This window comes from Rattus rattus, chromosome 11, assembly GCF_011064425.1.
Source record: "Rattus rattus isolate New Zealand chromosome 11, Rrattus_CSIRO_v1, whole genome shotgun sequence".
Taxonomy (NCBI): Eukaryota; Metazoa; Chordata; class Mammalia; order Rodentia; family Muridae; genus Rattus; species Rattus rattus.
The window spans coordinates 41,430,256-41,446,455 of record NC_046164.1 but is presented as its reverse complement, the minus strand read 5'-3'; the positions used below and the strand labels follow the sequence as shown (position 1 = coordinate 41,446,455).

The following is a 16,200-nucleotide window of genomic DNA, read 5'->3' as shown; positions in this document are numbered from 1 at the left end:
GTTGGAGATCTACACCCTAATAGCAAACAAATCCAATTACGGAGCAGCGATTTTAATGTGCTTCCAAGATTGAAGCCGCTCACCAAACCTCAGACAGTAAAGATCCAAGGAGCGTATTTACTTATTTATGCCATCCCTCCCTCCAAATAGGATTTGAGGCAGCTCACTGAGCATGTTAATAATGTGTATTCTCAAGCCCCTAGTTATTGTGTTCTGCTGCTGGAGATATCATTACCCTGCTTGCTCTTAGGAAAAAAAAATCTCACTTTTTGGCAGGTGGTTTGTTTATTTGTAGAATTTTCCGAAATTAAGAAAGAACCTTCTTGTATTCCCACAGGATACATGGAATAGAGAGGGAAAAAAAATACTCCAAATGCTGGAGTAGAGCTATCCTTGGAGGAAGGGGAGGAAGAGCAGAGAATTCTAGCATATGAAGGGTACTGTGAATATCAGTGGCTAGAAACAGCCAGGGGAGGTTGTGGTCTGCAAATGGGATGCAGAATTATTGAACAATTATGCTACTGATGATGATGTAGGTCTGTTAGATTGTATTTTCTGATTTTTAAAAATTATTTATGTATGCAAATGTGAGTTAACTTCAGCAACACTCCACTTTCTCCTACTGTGTGGATTTCGGGATGAACAAGTCAGGTCATCGTATTTTGTGGCAAGAACTTTTACCTGCTGAGTCATCTCACTGCCCTGGGCTTCCCCACCACCACCCATCCAACCCCTTGGTACTTATGACTAACACACTGTGGAGTTTAGAAACCTCTAATGTTTCAAACAAAATGTATTCAATGTTTCTGAGGTCAGGGCTCAAGTCAAAGGGTATCAAAGAGGCACTCTGAGGGCTCAGTGGGCATGGGTACCATCTTGGGTATGTAATTTATAAAGTGATCGCAGATCCCTAAGAGACCTGAGCTGTGACACTATCGCTCGCCTCACATAGAGAGGAAAACTGACAGAGTAAAAGGAAGCTATGTGACAGATAAACTGAAGGTAGAACGAGCATCTTTTTTGGACTGCAAAGTTTTCCATTTGTGATGGAGAGAAGCCCCTTATACGGTGCTTAGCATTTGAGGCACAGGACTAATGCTGGTGCTTGCCCACATGACAGCAAAGAAAAGCCCATTCCGTAGATATTGATTGAGTTCCTACTGTGTGCCAGGCATTATGAATCAACATAGGATAAATTCTAAATTTAAATTACAATTAGAATGTAAATCAGCTTTAATCTATGAAAATGAAATTAGGCCAGCGGGGAGGCCATAAAATGAACCTATTAAAATACATCCCAGAAGAGGGGAGAAGCAGGAAAAACGAGGTGAAGGGACAACGACATAATGCAATTTTAAAACGGGCTCCCGCTCTCCTGAAATACTTTTAAGATTTTACTGCAAAATTACACAGTCATCAGGAATACGCCATTCTTAAAGAGACTTTTCTCACTTGGGTCAGTGCATAAATAATAATACGCGTTTAAAAATGTATGACTATTCATTAAACCATTGACCACTTCCAGCCTATTGAGTACATAAGTATTTTAAAAATTACTTTAATACATATTTACCCAATAGACCAGAAAAGCTCCTTTGGTACATGATGTACATTTTAAAAGCTGCCTGCATAAGAAGTTATCGGATCTGAGCCAGAGTGTGCTGCCAACTACATAATATGCATTTTAAAGAACAACCTAATTATGTGCTTACCCAAGAGAACAAAGTTAATACCAAGGGTCAATAATTACTACCTTCCCTTACTACCTTTTACTCTTTTCTGCCAAATAAACTAGAATTGGAGGAGGGAATTTATATACGCCCTTTTATCTATGTCCCTCTTGACAGCTAGGAACTGGATGTTTTCTTGCCCAGGCTTCAAAAATAAAGGCAGAAAGACAAAAAGAAGGTGGAAGAGGGGGAGAAGGAAAGAAGGAAGAAGAGAGGGGGGGAAAAGGAAAGGAAAGGGGGAGGGACTGTATGGGGAAGAAAGGGTTGGAAAGTGAAAGCAAATGAAGTGGAAATCTTTGGTTTCTTTAATGACTCAGTTGTGTCGTGTGATGTTTTTCTGGAAGCTGTCTTGTGAGTGGGCAGGTGATGCTTTGATGAGAACAGACACTTGAGAGGGCATGGGATGCTTAGAAAGAATATAAATGGGATCCTATCAACAGTGAGAGGATGTTCTTGCATTGCTCTGCCATGCATCACTTCGCTGGTCTTTGTTGGTCTTCGCTTCATAGAGAGAAATGCACCAGAGAACTTCACGTGGTACTCCAGGTGATTCAGCAGAGCCTTGCTGTTTCCACTGGATCATGCCGCCATGACTGAGTCTTGCTGTTGAACTCAAAGGCTAGTATCCTGGCAACGAAGAGTGGAATCGCCTCCTAAGGAACTACTTCTAAATAGGTTCACACACCTTTTTCCTATTAACCTTCCTTCCCCCCTACCTCTGGTCGGTTGGTTAGAACGGAGGTTGAAGAATTTAAGAGCCCTAAATAAAGTAGGTCTTGAAAAGATCTAAGCCTACCAGCAAAGAAGATGAAAAGGATGAAACAAGTGAGATGGAAATTAAGTTCCTGGTTCCTAGCACGTACAGCTTGCCCTTGCCTTCACTCTTCTGTTTACTAGTAGCTTAATTCTTTACCCCCAAATTCAAGAATCGTCCAATCTCCTCTGCCTCCTTTATAGAAATAGGGATAATTCCTGGAATGGTGGCATAGGCTTAGATGCTCTGCGCTAGGAGGCTGAAGTAAAAAGCCCGGATAATTTTGATGATGGTTTTTGTTTTCTACTTAACGAAATTCAGACTTATGTGGGAAACGAACCTCCCGAGCCTCTGGGCGATTATGCTGTCTTCATCCGCTGATGTGAGAAGACCCATCTTAACTATAGGGGGCACCATTTCCAGTGTTAAATGAAGAAAGCAAGCAGAGCTTGAACACACTAATGGACGCATTGCTCTCTTCTGACTATGGCTACAAGGTAAGGTAAAAGCTGGTGAATGCCAGGGTGGGGAGGTGGGAGGAAGTGGGTGGATGGGTCGGGGAGAACCCTCAAAGAAGCAGGGGGAGGGGGATGGAATAGGGTGTTTCTGGAGGGGAAATCAGAAAAAGGGATAACATTTGAAATATAAATAAAGAAAATATCCAATTAAAAAAAAAAAACCCTGCTGTCTGTACTGTACCCTGAGCTGTGAGCTTAAATAAGCCCTTTCTCCCTTAAGTTGCTTTTCTCAGAGTATTTTATCAAAACAACAGGAAAATGAACTATGTTTATGTTCAAGACCTTGCGATACATAGGAAGACCCTGTCTCAAAAACAAAACAAAAGAAAACAACAATGAAAAATGTAAACACCTTTCCCCTTTCTTCATGGCAAGATACAGGAAGACAGGTTCCCTTTTTGGCATGTGCACAAACCACAAAGGTCCTGATTATTTTAGCTACTGAGTCTGTCCATTAACAAGATTCCAGGGATTTCTCAGCAGAATTATCTGTTCCTGTTCACACAAATAAAAAATAAAAGCTGAAATTTCAGTAGGTGGATTGACTCAATAATTTCTCACAATATCAAAACTGACACGCCACCTGAGAGGAGTAACTGATAGAGCAAGAGAGTAGCTGTGACTGTCCCTCTATAGCCATGACTTCCCCCTCATTCCAGGCGCTATGTATCTATCTGTTCAGCTCTAATAAACACAGTCCAGAGGGATATCGCTTAGCCTTACGTGCCAGATGCCAGCTCCATCAGTTGCCAGCTGTGGAAATATGTCTGTGAATACAGATGCCTCCCACACGTAATACTCCGTGTTATTCTCTATCATCCCCCAACAGTGCTCGTGTGCTTAATGGTGTTGCTTATTTTATTTAAAACACTTGCTTCCCACCAATCCAACAAGACGAATGAAGATTTATTATGATTTGATCATTAATAACAGAATCAAGGGAAAACATAAGGATGCTCTAGAACCCCCTCTGCTTTCTACACATGGCAAATCCACACACTTGTGCATGCTACACGCAGGCACACACAGAGAGAAATGTATCTAACAGACAAACATAACATACATACTAGAGGGAAGCTGAAAAGCCTCCAGGTCCTTAATGTTAGTCACTTTTATAGGTTTCTGAGAAATAGGCTACTTGAGGTATAAAAACTTTTATTTTTCTTTTACTGATAACTTTAGAGCTAAAATTTTTGTTCTTATCAAATTAATTTTGAGAATGATTAGGTTATGTTAACCAAAAGAAACACATCTGATGATTTTTCTGTCCCTGCTGAGTTGCTATTGTGACAGACTCTTATTTTCCTAGCAGATAAGAGAGAACATTTAAGCATTTATCTTTTGGGTATAGGCAAAACTTTTGCAATCCCACCCACATACCTGAAAATTTCATGATTTCACTTTCTTCCATTCTTCCTTTCTTCCCTTCTTAGTAGTATTCTGCTGTGTGTGTACAATATTTTCATCATCTGTTCATAGTTGAAGGGCATGTACAGTCTTTCTCTTCTCAGGTCACTATAAATGAAGCAACTATGAACATCACTGAGCATGTATTTGTGGAGTTAAGTATTTTCGGTATATGCTAAGAATGATATAGCTTGTAGCTGGGTCGTATGCTAGGTTTTTTTGGACATTTTTTTGTTCTTTCCATGCTGCTTTGCAAAGTGGCTGTACCACTGTGCATTCCTGCCAACAGTAAATGGGTATTCTTTCTCTACAACATTGTTAAAAAAAAATATGTGGCGGTTATTTTGTTGATCTTAGCCATTGACTTGCCTGAGATGAAATCTCAAGTTATTTTATTTTGTATTTCCCTGATTACTAAGAATGATGAACACTTTTTTATAACATTTTAACCCATTTTATTTTTTCTATGGAGAACTCTTTGTTTAGATGTCTGACCCATTTAAAAAAACTGTTAGATTTGTGGTTTTGGTTGTTGACTGGTTTGTTCATTCATTTCTTTGTTTGTTTGCTTGTTTGTTTGTTTAACTTGAGCTCTTTGGATACTCCTGAAGTATAGCTGGCAAAGAAAACAAAAACAATGGATTTCTTCTTCACTTGACTGATCTTTTTTCTTAGTTGTACAGAAGAGTTTTAGTTTTATGAGGTCTTGGGCGTAGATTTTGGCCTTAATTCCTTGCCTAATAGAATTCTGTTCAGAAAGTCATTTCCTATACTTATGTACCAACTGTTTCCTTTAAGCAGTTTTAGTGTTTTCAGGTTTTATATTGATGTCAGGTTCCAAATCCTCAGACATGAGTATGCAACACAGAATAACCACACACTAAAAAAGAATGAGAGAAAGAAAGAAAGAAAGAAAGAAAGAAAGAAGAAGAGAAAGAAAAAAGAAAAGAAAGAAAAAAGAAAAGAAAATGTATAAAGGGACCAGTGGGGAGAATAGCAAGATATAGGTGATACGAAGTGGAAAATAAAATAACTGGGAGTGGGGTTCCAACTGGGAAGGAAGAAGGAGGTCAATAGAGAAGGAGGAGAAACATAGCAATCAAGTTTTTGATAAAGCCTCAAGAAATCATGTTATTTTATAATTGCCTAAAATTGTACAGAATAAATTTAAGTGTATGTATGTACACACACATACACATATATGAGGGGTTGGGGATTTAGCTCAGCGGTAGAGCGCTTGCCTAGCGAGCGCAAGGACCTGGGTTCGGTCCCCAGCTCCGGAAAAAAAAAAAAAAAAAGAACACATACGCATATATAAAGAACACATACACATATATGATATATATATAGAGAGAGAGAGAGATGATAGATAGATAGATAGATAGATAGATAGATAGATAGATAGATAGATAGATAGATAGATGATGAGACAGAGAGAGATGATATATAGATAGATAGATGGATAATTAAAGAAAGTTAACCTACTTGGGCTGAAAGTGCTTCTAAGACCACAGAGTAACAAAAACCCCAGTATAAGACATGAAATGCCTCCTCTAATAGGGTTGCTCAGGATAGGTTAAGTGATTTCCAAAGCAATATTTTATTGATTTAGCCTATGGTGCTTCTCAGGGTTGGGTACGACAGAAATGCTGAAGCCACACACACTTAGGGAACAAGACTTGGAGGATTTGCACTGGGTCTGACCTAAAAGCTTCTTTTTTGTGGTCTGTGTGTTATGGTCCAAAAAATTCTATGCAAGTTGCCAAGGGAGGGAAGCAATGAAACAGTCCATGACAGCTGCAGTATCTTTGAACTACCAAAATTACCAGCCTGGCAGGATATGCATGAAGCGGCAAGGAGTGGCATACACACACCACTAGTAACTTATAGCTCTCTAAGTGAACTTAAGCACCACTCAAAGCTAGCTCGTTTTTCAGGGCTAGTGAAATTGAGACCTAAGGGAAAATCTACTGCCATTTTGCTAGCCCAGCATAATTGCTTGCTACATTCTAAACCTTATCATTATACCCACAGATAAACATAACTGCCAGTCATCATCAAATAAGCTTCACTTTACAGCCAATGGGGAGTACCACAGAAAACCACAACAGGACACAAGACAGAGATCAATGGATTCTGGGGAGTTTAACCTAATGAATACATCTACATCACAGTTCCTGCATCTATGGCTTAGGGGACATCACAGAAGATGGACCAGACAAAAGAGTCAGAACTGAAGGGGTCCCTGCAGGTTTCCAGGGGGAAGTTGACCACAAAGAACTGAAAAGAAAACCTTGATTCAGATTGACTATTTCAACCTGAATCAAGACTTCTAAAGAGTCTAATCTCAAGCAGTCTATGTGTTAAGACAAATTCAAACATACTAAAGTTTGAGGAAATGTTTCCTGGCATAACATAATCCCCAAATAAAGTAATTATAAGACTCGGAGTATATGTCATTTCTTCTAAGGAGATGGGTTCTAGAGACAGGATGCCTGTACTAGCTTAAGGGTCTAGGAAATGGTCTGGCCTGGTCTCAGTTGTACTGATAGTTTAGTCATTTGAGCTATTAGCCATCTCTGATCCTGGTTGTGGGAGCCTGGGGGATCCTCTGGCGATACAGATAACATAAGGATCATTTAGACTATTAGGTATCTCTAGTCCTAGTTGTGAAAGGTTGGGGAGACCCTGACTGTAAAGGTCATTTAGATTGGTAGTTACCTCTGGTCCTGGTTGTAGGAGCTTGATATGGCCTGACCCAACAGATAATGCAGATCATCAGTTGTTCATCACTTCCAATTCCCAGCTTTCTGGATGGAAAAAAAAAACAAAAACAAAAACAAGTGTTTGACATCTTTCCCATTGGAAAGACAATCCTGTGTCTTAACATTCCTGGTTTCTCCAGAGAGCTGTAGGTGCGAGAACTTTCATGCTATGCTCCCAACACAGAATACTAAGAAACCTGCTGTGAAACAGTCCTTTCTAGAAATGTCTGTAAAACAAGACCAGAACAAGGGCAGTATCTATCAATGGACACAGTAATGTGAACAGGGGAAATTTAGACAAAGAACTAAAGAAAACTATTGACTACTGGGAGAATTAGCCTTCTTATTGGTTGTCCAGTGAAAAAGAGTGGTAAACCTTGAAACCATAGGCATACAAACAATAAAAATAGATTCAGCAAGTACTATTTATATTTTTTGTGCATACACATACAGTGTGTGTGTGTGTATGTGTGTGTGTGTGTGTGTATGATGTGTATATGTGGTGTGTGTGTATGTATGTGTGTGCGTGGGGTGTGTGTGTATGTGTGTAACAAATATAAGCAAAGAAAAAGAAACTATCAACTGAGGGGTGTACTGGAGGCAGAGAGTTCAAAAGAGGGTAACTAGAAGGGGCTGGAGGAAGGAGAGAGGGAAAGAAGATGTAATTCTAATTTTAAAACATCAAAAAGCTAATAAAAGAAATGGATTGGGTTTCTGGCATAAAACAAGACTTGTAAACTAAAAACAGAAAGAAAGAAAAAACACAAGGAAAAAAAAGGATTAGATCCGGTTACATTATGAGCTTGTGGAAATCCCTATGTTCACATTCAAATTCCCCTCTTGCCATCTCTGCACAGGCTAACCCATCACATAAAATAGAACGCACCTTTTAAATTTGATCAAACTGATCGGTCTGATTTTAAACGAGACTTCAAGGTAAAGAGCGGAGGAAGATGCAAAGTTCAATATCTGTCTGGCTACGGATTCTACGGACAAATGACCTATTGACTAACACATTGGCAATTCTCATCAATAGTTCCAAATTCCACATAACCCCAAGGGACTCTGTGTCTGCTTGTTTCTGTTTTGTTTTGCACAGTAGATGGAGCAGGGTTGTGAAACTTGGTTTGCTAAGTGGTGAGTGGCTGTAAAATCAACTGCTATTAAGTAGTAGAATGGGACAATAATATGTTGGTTTGCAAATTAGTGCGATCCATCAAGGAAATTCAAATGTCATAGGATTCTGTTCAATTATGGGTACAGCCACCTGCTTCAGAGGCTCCATAAACTTCCATTCATGACTTCTAAAACTACACCTGATCTTTTTTTCTGTATAACACCTATTACCATCTATTCACTGTTTCCCATCCATATTCCCAGACTTTCTCAGAAACTGAATCAGTCAAAACCTAGTCGGGGAAGAAAGGAGAACAAAGAAAATTCTGAGTTTTTATTGGAGGCAAGGGAGTTGAAGATGACGCATACTGAGGGAATTTTCTTCCTAAGATTTCTGGAAGCACCACTTGTGCATTTCTTCCTACTGCCAGAATCTATAACACTGACAACTGGAATTGCCTTACCCATGATTGTACAATTCATCTTTCCAACCCTTTCTCTATATTTGTACACCTTTAATAATTGATTTTCTTATGAATAGATAGTATGGTAAATTTTACATGTTAGCTGCCTTGAATTGGAAGCCCCATGAAAAGGTGGGGAGGAAATAATGATACAAGAGCTGTTCAATATGTGATATAGTCAAGAAACTCTACAGGAGTTAAAGAAATTGAAAACACAAACAAAGGGAAAGAGAATTTGGGGGAGGGGTCTCCAGATTCCAAAACATGGGAGAGTTGTTAAAAACTTGACAACAAAAAATTCTGGCAGTCTTAAAATGAGAAGAGCTCTAGTCTGAGTATTATAACCCTATAGCATAGGTTAGGACTTTGTTGCCAGCAAAGTGAGGGTATTAAAGGGAATGACCCCTAAGGATCAATCCATCTAAAAAGAAAATTCTCATTACTAAAAAGGTCCTACTAGGTCCCTCCCAGTCTGGAGTTTCTTCTTTTGCATACATTTCCCCGTGAATTTTCTCCAATTTCCAGGTCTAATCCTGGGCAAATATTTTCTCTCCTGGGACAGTCAAACTGCCTGGTAATTAATGTAGTGTAGTTGACTAATAATAAAGATGTTCACAGATAATGGTTAAATGAATGACCCTTGCCACAAGTAATAGCATTTTAAACATAAATGGATTCCCAAAGACCAAAGCATTATGAACTAAAAGATTGAAATTATAATGATGAAATGAGAGGAAGTAGATTTAATCTTTAATGCATAAGTAATAGTCTACCCTGCTCATCATAAAAGTGTCCCAGATGATTTGTCTGGAGTGAGAAGTTCAAGGTAGAAAGAGCTAAAGCAAAGCCACAGTGTCATCATTATTAGTGTAGCCTGAAAGCAGACTCAGCCTTAAGTGCTTTTGCAGCAAAACGCTTGGCAGCTTCAATGGGGCAGGTTACAGTCTTGTCCAATCGTCAGTGTTCTCAGCTAAAACGTCTCACCATTATTTTAAAGACTAAAGGAAACAGAATATCTGTCATGCCGTACACATGTGACAATGCTTCCTATCATTATTAGCCTTAACTCTTTTCTGAAGAATCAGCAATGACCCCAAATCTCATAACCTGATGCTATTACTCCTCCTGAATTAAGAGCTGTTAAAGGCTTTATTCTTCTATAAAATGAATTTACAAGGTGAGATCCCTAGTGATAAAGTAGCAACACGGTGTTTAGCCTAAAATTTTTAGTCTGATTATTTTGTAGTTGCATTTGCACAATTAAGTGGTAGGATGCTGCTTTTCATCTTTTCTCCTCTTGGTGATTTGTACCCCCCACATCAATGATGAGAGATTTTCCTAAGTCATAAAAGGCCCCAGTTTATTCAGAAAATTGCTAAATGCTGGAAATAGATTTAATAAAATGGAAAAGGACTGAGCCTATGCTATGACTCAAATAAGAACATAAGAGATTACAAACCAGAAACCTTCTAGATGTTTCCACTTCATTAGCCCTGGTTTAGTTATTCTATACATCATTATGATAGCACTACTTTACTGTTTCAATGTTCCATTCAAAACTATATGTTTTATTTTTAGAATTTTTTAAAACCACATCTTTGAAGAAATACTAATTATAGGACAATGAATTCGTGAGAGTTCACTTTACCACCAAAAGTCAAGAGCAAGCCTCATACAGTGGAATTTGAGTGAACAAAATAAGAAGGCCCTCTACTCTCTCCAGCCTTTCATCTTCAGTGTCCAGAGGGTTACCCAGTGCTACCTCTAAGAGTTAACCTGGCCTTATGTCATCTATTCCTTCACTGCTAGAAGCCACATAAGAAGGCCAAAGTATCTAGTAAGGCTGTCACTCCTTCCTCCAGCCTCTGCACTGATGGCCTACTCATAGATGATCTTGTGACTACCAGGACAATTTCATTAAGCCTTTTTTAATTGAATTGAATATATTATAAGAGGAGTGCATGTGTCGAAACCAAAAAGAAACTTTCAGGAAGTAGTTCTCTCCTTTCACTAGGGATTCTGGGAATCCAACTATGACAGAATTACACAGAAATAAACATAGAGGAATATATATTCTTGTTATATGTTGGGGCATCTTTTGGGTATATGCCCAAAGGTTATATAGCTGGGTCCTCAGGTAGAGCTATGGCCAATTTTCTGAGGAACCGCCAGACTGATTCTTCTTTTGCCACATCTTTACCAGCATCTGCTCTCACTTAAGGCTGGCAACAACCCAGATGTCCATCAACAAAGGAATGGATACAGAAAATATGGTTCATTTACACAATGGAGTACTACTCCGCTATTAAAAACAATGATTCCATGAACTTCATGGGCAAACTTAAAACTATCATCCTGAGTGAGGTAACTCAGTCACAAAATAACACACATGGTATAAACTCACTGATAAGTGGATATTAGCCAAAAAGAAGCTCTGCATACCCACGATACAACTCATAAACCATATAAAACCCAAGAAGAAAGAAGATACACCAACATGTGGATGCTACGGTCCTACTCAGAAGGGGGAAGAAAATAATCTCAGGAAGTAGAGAGAGAGGGATATGGGGGAAAGAGAGAAGAGAGAGGGAAAAGGGGGACTTTGTTGGAGGAAGTGCATCATTGTGGGGGTGGGCTTTGAGGCCCCATGCTCAAGCTCCACATGGTGCAAAAGAGAGTCTCCTCCTGGGTTGCCTTTCTATCAAGATATAGAACTCTCAGCTCCTTCAGCAACATTTCTGCCTGCTTGCTACCATGCTTCCTGCCATGATGATAAAGGACTGAACCTCTGAAACTATAAGCCAGCCCCAATTAAAAGTTTTCTTTGAGTTGTTTTTGTCATGGCATCGCTTCACAACAATGGAAACCCTAACTAAGATAGTATGTCACCGAGTTTCAAGGCTTTAGATGATACCTATCATTTCCAAATTCATTATTCAGTCAGAACCTAGCCTGTTAACTTTCAAATTACTACTCACTGTCTCCACAGGCATGGCCAACATAGCATGCTCCAACTAAACTTCGAAACTTAACCTGCATACATGCTATGGTTGTTTAGCCTGGGTTATTTGTGGTGCTTCTAACAGTGAGAGTAAGGGTGTCTCTGACTTTATCTTGAGACCCTTTTAGTGGTACTGGGTTGCCTCATCCAGTTGGGAATATGAATACTTTTGCCTAGTCTTATTGTATCATATTATGTCATATTTGGTCAAGATCCCTAGGAATCTTGATCTTTCCTAAAAGGAAAAAGAATAGGAATGGATCTGAGGAAGAGAGGAGAAATGGAAGGGGAATGCCAGGGTCGGGAGGCAGGAGGGAGTTGGTGGGTTGGCTGGGGGAGCACCCTCATGGAGGCAGGGAGTGGAAGGATGGGATGGGGGGAGGGGGTTTTGGAGGGGAAACTGGGAAAGGGGATAAAATTTGAAATGTAAGTAAAGAAAATATCCTATGAAAGAAAAGAAAAAAGAATGAAATCTATAAATATAGAACCCTTAGCTCTGACTATCACCTCCTCATGCTTTGAGTGTCTTGATAAGATCCCATTATGCACCATGGATAAGATACCAATCCCTGTTCAGAAAGTAAGCAAGAATTTTGTCTTTATTCTCTGCCATCTTCAGTGCATAAAATAAAGCAATTTTAAAACTATTAAGTTCTTAGATATTTATGAAATAGTCAATAGAATCACAGTGGTGGGGTAATAATAAACTATAATACCATGCATCGAGAAGTTTTAGTAGCTTTGCCTATAGCTTTATATTTATATAATTAACAAATTTGATCTATTTAGTAAACCTAAGAAATAGATTACAATATGTCCACATTTTCTAGACAAATAAATTAAGACCCAGAAATAAATGATGAGTTTTAGAACATGCTACATCAAAATATGTCTCGTTAGTATGTGAGAAAATCTAAGGAAGAGAGCCAGTCACTCCCTCTCAACACCCCTATCCCCAGTACAAGCCATAAAATTCAGAAAGAGTTGTATGACCTGACACAGGCCATGACAAAGGCTGATAAAAGCAAACTGGCATTACCTATAAGGCCCTTGTATGAGAGGTACCATTTTGTTTCTCCATCTTTATTAATTTGGGTATTTCTTATTTACATTTCAATTGTTATTCCCTTTCCCAGTTTCTGGGCCAACATCCCCCTAACTCCTCCCCCTCCCTTTCTATATGGGTGTTCCCCTCTCCATCCTCCCCCCATTACCACCCTTCCCCCAACAATCACGTTCACTGGGGGTTCAGTCTTAGCAGGACCAAGGGCTTCCCCTTCCACTTGTGCTCTTACTAGGCTATTCATTGCTACCTATGAGGTTAGAGTCCAGGGTCAGTCCATGTATAGTCTTTGGGTAGTGGCTTAGTCCCTGGAAGCTCTGGTTGGTTGGCATTGTTGTTCATATGGGGTCTCAAGCCCCTTCAAGCTCTTTCAGTCCTTTCTCTGATTCCTTCAATGGGGATCCCATTCTCAGTTCAGTGGTTTGCTGCTGGCATTCGCCTCTGCATTTGCTGTCTTCTGGCTCTGTCTCTCAGGAGAGATCTACATTCTGTTCCTGTCAGCCTGCACTTCTTTGCTTCATCCATCTTATCTAGTTTGGTGGCTGTATATGTATGGGCCACATGTGGGGCAGGCTCTGAATGGGTGTTCCTTCTGCCTCTTTTCTAAACTTTGCCTCCCTATTCCCTGCCAAGGATATTCTTGTTCCCCTTTTAAAGAAGGAGTGAAGCATTCACATTTTGATCATCCGTCTTGAGTTTCATATGTTCTGTGCATCTAGGGTAATTCAAGCATTTGGGCTAATAGCCACTTATCAATGAGTGCATACCATGTGTGTTTTTCTGTGATTGGGTTACCTCACTCAGGGTGATATTTTCCAGTTCCAACCATTTGCCTATGAATTCCATAAAGTCATTGTTTTTGATAGCTGAGTAATATTCCATTGTGTAGATGTACCACATTTTCTGTATCCATTCCTCTGTGGAAGGGCATCTGGGTTCTTTCCAGCTTCTGGCTATTATAAATAAGGCTGCTATGAACATAGTGGAGCAAGTGTCTTTGTTATATGTTGGGGCATCTTTTGGGTATATGCCCAAGAGCAATATAGCTGGGTCCTCAGGTAGTTCAATGTGAAATTTTCTGAGGAACCTCCAGACTGATTTCCAGAATGGTTGTACCAGTCTGCAATCCCACCAAAAATAGAGGAGTGTTCCTCTTTCTTCACATCCTTGCCAGCATCTGCTGTCACCTGAGTTTTTAATCTTAGCCATTCTCACTGGTGTGAGGTGAAATCTCAGGGTTGTTTTGATTTGCATTTCCCTTATGATTAAAGATGTTGAACATTTCTTTAGGTGCTTCTCAGCCATTTGGCATTCCTCAGCTGTGAATTCTTTGTTTAGCTCTGAACCCCATTTTTAATAGGGTTATTTGTCTCCCTGTAGTCTAACTTCTTGAGTTCTTTGTATATTTTGGAAATAAGCTCTCTATCAGTTGAAGGATTGGTAAAGATCTTTTCCCAATCTGTTGGTTGCCATTTTTGTCCTAACCGCAGTGTCCTTTGCCTTACAGAAGCTTTGCAGTTTTATGAGATCCCATTTGTTGATTCTTGATCTTAGAGCACAAGCCATTGGTATTTTGTTCAGGAAATTTTCTCCAGTGCCCATGTGTTCGAGATTCTTCCCCACTTTTTCTTCTATTAGTTTGAGTGTATCTGGTTTGATGTGGAGAGAGGTACCAAATTTATATGGAGAGAAGAATGTATCTGCCTTTGAATACACAGGGATACAGAGCAAAGCTTGAACAGTAGACCTTGCTAAGGCCCCCTCATTGTATTACCAATATTTTATTTCTTTGTCCATCCCCACCTCTCCACAACTATAACCTTTGTCAAGTGACATAAATACACACAGGTTTCTCCATCCCTTCAGCTATTTTAGACAAATTTGTATGGTTTTCTCTTTAAAATAAGTTTTTTGTGATGTATATCTCAACCATGAACTTAATGGTGAAAATAAAATTCTATAAATTATTGAATGTCTTCAACATTGCACTGAGTATAGTGTACACCCAAATTTCTATTTATCCTCCGCAGGATCTGTCTCTTCTGTGATAGTTAAGAGAAATAAAATCCTCTTTTGGAGATTGGGACAAGAATTGTAACTCAAATACACAAAGTCTAAAAATTATTATGGTGTGGACTTCACATGTTCGTTAATAGTCTGTAATTCAAAGGTTTGGTTCATCTTACTGTGAAATAAAATCCTCTTTTGGAGATTGGGACAAGAATTGTAACTCAAATACACTACAAAGTCTAAAAATTATTATGGTGTGGACTTCACATGTTCGTTAATAGTCTGTAATTCAAAGGTTTGGTTCATCTTACTGTAGCACCATTAAGAAATGGAGGAGCATTTGAGAGGTGAGACCCAGCTGAAGAAGACTAGATCCTAGGTATATGTGCTGAAGAAAGATATTACGAACACAACTCCTGCTCTCATTCCAGCCTCTGAGAAGTGTACCATTGTGTTCACGATAAGTCCCCTCCCAAGATGCACTGCCTCAGACATGGTCCAAAAGCTGTGGGGCCAGGACAAGGATTGAAACTCTGAGTGGCAGTCATTCCCTTGATCTCCTGGGTTATGCGCAGACCTTACAGAAAACACAGACTGGTACAAGGCACTGTTTCTAATTGTGGCACGTCAGTTCATGGAGGCAACAATTATGTCGTGACTGCTGAATACCTCGAGTAAAGTTTAACTTAAAAAATATGAAAACTTCTAAATCAAATGCTCTGCTACACAGTCTTCCCATCAGAGTCTTGATTGGCAGCATCATATCTTCAAAGACTTACCTGGCAGGGGAAGGACCACAATTACAACGTTGGTTTTGCCAGGGTAAGACTTATCCATTGCACACCAGGCACAATGAATCCTGGGATTTCCCCAAATGTGGGGAAAACTGCATAGTTTTGTGGTCATGGGGGACAGTGATTGTGTTCTCCCCTGATTAAAAAAAAATTAAATAAATAAAAGAGACCTTCACCACTGCACAGATGGAAATTAATCTTTTCCGTCTATGGGAAGAAATAATTTGAGCTTGCTTCTATTGTTGGCTTCTCAGCTTAGCAGTTGAATTGTGCAAGCCTGTTTCAATGACCCTGTAGTCTTAACAATGTGCACATATTTGTTTTCCAAGTCAAAGGGGGAAGGCATTAGAAACCACTCAATATTTGCTTTATTTGTCCAAGATTCTAACCTCCTCATTTAAGCTGTGGAACTTCACTATGGAGAAATCTTTAAACCCCAGGCCTGCTGACTGGTATAAGCTCTGCATGGGTACCACAGAGGAACCAGCAATTAGGTTCCATACAGTGACTCTCGAATGAAGAGGGTAGATTGATGTCCCCATTTGTGTTCCATTGCCCCAAAATACTCTCACAGCATG

At 39.5% G+C, this 16,200-nt stretch overlaps 1 non-coding gene across 1 annotated transcript; it reads left to right on the top strand.

The window, feature by feature from the left end:
* Positions 1–15,599: 15,599 nt before the first annotated feature.
* On the top strand, positions 15,600–15,761 carry LOC116912949. The gene has a single exon (XR_004389517.1). It is a non-coding gene; the product is annotated as a U1 spliceosomal RNA (small nuclear RNA).
* Positions 15,762–16,200: the final 439 nt, after the last annotated feature.